This window comes from Urocitellus parryii, chromosome 4 (assembly GCF_045843805.1).
Source record: "Urocitellus parryii isolate mUroPar1 chromosome 4, mUroPar1.hap1, whole genome shotgun sequence".
Classification (NCBI taxonomy): domain Eukaryota; kingdom Metazoa; phylum Chordata; class Mammalia; order Rodentia; family Sciuridae; genus Urocitellus; species Urocitellus parryii.
Window position 1 is genome coordinate 46,891,302 of NC_135534.1, and position 2,995 is coordinate 46,894,296.

Consider the following 2,995-nt stretch of genomic DNA (forward strand, 5'->3'; position numbering starts at 1 on the left):
CAATGTTAATTCTTCCTATCCAAGACTATGGGAAATCGTTCCATCTTCTAAGGTCTTTTTTTTTTTTTAACATAAATACTTTTATTAAAACCATTTTTAAACAAAACAAAAAAAGAGTAGTGAGTAGCACTGTTTCACATTTTTACCAATCTCATTTATGTCTGACTTAATAGAAGACAATTGGATACTCAAGTTGGCTTGGTCATTCGATACATTGCTTTGGTTGAAGTAAATAAAGAAAAAGTGGTTTTAGCTGAACTTGCAGGTGGAGAGAGAACCTCATAAACCCCTGAAAGGGATTCAGAAACCGCCGGGAACCCTCAGGCCATACAAAAACCACTGCAACAAACTCCACTGCTTTTCACTTGAAGTCTATATAGCCATTTACTTAGTATTAGAACAGGCAAATCCTTCCATAACCAAGACATTTGAATAAATTGCAAAGGGGTGGTGATGAAGGAAACCTGAACTCTGGTTAATTCAATATAAAATGACATCAGTTTTTCTCTTTTATAGTGCCTGGGATGGAACCCAGGGCCCTCTCCATATCACTGAGCTACACACCTAGCCTCAGAATGTTTTAAAGATAAGTTCTTGTTCTGTTGCCCAGGGTGGGCTTGAACACCTGGGCTCAAGTAATCCTCCTGTCTCTGCTTCCCAAGTAGCTGGCATTATAGGTGCATGCCACTGTATCTGACTGAACAAACATTTTTAGCTGAAGATTGGATTAGGGTCTTACATATGCTAAGCAAGCACCTTACTACTGAGCCTCAATTCAAGTCTGACAAGTTTTTAACTTGAGTTCAAAATTTCTATCAGTAAAGTTTATACATTACAAACTTTTAAAGCTTACTTTTCCGAGCTAAGAGAAAATAACATCACATACAATCAGAGTTAACCTTTGTACAGTAGTTTTACATCATACAAGGCCTCTTACTATGCCCACATGATGTCATTTAGTCCTTAGAAGCCCACATTAGAGGAAAACTCAGAGCAGAATCACTCGCCCGAGATTGCCAACAGGAACAGGCTATGGAGCCAGACCCAGTAGAGTTCGATGACTGCAAGTCCCATGTTCTTCCCTTATTCAGCTGCCACTGCTGTCACACAGGAGGAACACAGAGCTAACCAGTCTTCCGGTGACAGTGATCCACACTGCCCCTTGCTAGGCCAGATTCCTTTTGATCAAGTGATGCACTCTAGGGCGTCTCTGCTCTAGCACTATGAACAAATACTTCACAGTAAAATGCTTTCCAGTTTGGGTAGAGGGGAACTTTCGCTTATGTCCATTTTTTTCACATACACAAGAGACAGCATCCATTCTAGAATTCAACTGGACTTTATTTGACATACAATACAATATGGTTGCAGGAAGCAAACTGAAAAGACAAAGGAGAAAAGACACAGTTCTATCTATTTTATAATTAAGTAACAGGAGGGCAAGTCACTAAATGAACAACAAAAACAGTTAAGCTTGATGGAAGAATTCTTTTTCTAGTGTCCATACTTTTGGAATTCCCACTCTCTGTTGTCCAATGGGCACACCTGCCGTGTTTTGAGCCAGTGAGAGATGCAGTGGAAGTGAAAAGCATGGTTACAGACTCCCCATGCAACGGTACACTCTTCGGAAGCAGCAGATGCCTGGTTAGCTTGACACTCTATGCAAAGATCCATAATGTGGTTCCTGCAGATGGCACAGTTATCAACCACAATATCCCAGGCCCAGAGGGCTACTGCATTCCACTTTTTCACTTCAAAGCGCTTCTTGCCCGTGCCGCTGTTGGTGCCGCTTGGGGTATCCACATCCACCACTGCCGCCCCTAAGGCCTTCTTCAATTTCTTTCTTTAGTGTTCTGTAGTTTTCATTGTAGAAGTCTTTCGCGTCTTTTGTTAGATTGAATCCCAAATATTTTATTTTTTATGGCTACTGCAAATGGAACAGTTTTCCCAATTTCTCTTTCAGTTGATTAATCATTCACCATACATTTCAGTTATTGTGTAGTTCCTACACATCAATGTATAGAAATGCAATTGATTTATGGATATTAATTTTATTTCCTGCTACTTTGCTGAATTTGTTTATGAGTTCTAGAAGTTTTTTGGTGGAGATATTTGAGTTTTTCTAAATATAAAATCATGTCATCTGTAAGTAGGGATAGTTTGAGCTCTTCTTTTCCTATTAATATCCCTTTAATTTCATTCTTTTGCCTAATAGCTCTGGCTGGAGTTTCAAGGACTATGTTGAACAGAAGTGGTAAAAGGCGGCCTACTTGTCTTGTTCCAGTTTTTAGAGGGAATGCTTTCAAATTTTCTCCATTTAGAATGATGCTGGCCTTGGGTTTAACAATTTTTCCAAAGTTGAGATATGTTCTCCCTGAGCCAGTGGGATTACCGGTATGTGCCACTACACCCAGCTCTATTGAGTTTTTAATTTGGTTTATTGATTCCTTCATAGTATCAAAAAATACCATTCCTCGTTTTTCTAGTGTTTTGAACATGAATGGATGCTGTATTTTGTTAAATGCCTTTTCTGCATCTATTGAGATAATTATGTGATTCTTGTCTTTAAGTCTATTGATGTGGATGAATCACATTTATTGATTTTTGTACATTGAACTAACCTTGAATCCCTGGGAGGAGCCCACTTGATCATAATGCACTATCTTTTTAATATTTTTTAATGTGATCTGCCAGTATTTATTAAGAATTTTTACATTTATGTTCATCCGTGATATTGATCTGACGTTTTCTTTCCTTGATGTTTCTTTGTTTGGATTTTGTATTAGGGTGATACTAACTTCACAGAATAAATTTGGAAGAGTTCCCTCCTTTTCTATATCATGGAATAATTTGAGGAGGATTGAGTTAGTTCTCATTTGATGATCTGGTAGAACTCTGCAGAGAACCCATCTGACCCTGGATTTTCTTTGTTGGTAGGCTATTGATGGTGTCTTCAATTTCATTGCTTGAAATTGACCTGTTTAAGCTTTCTATG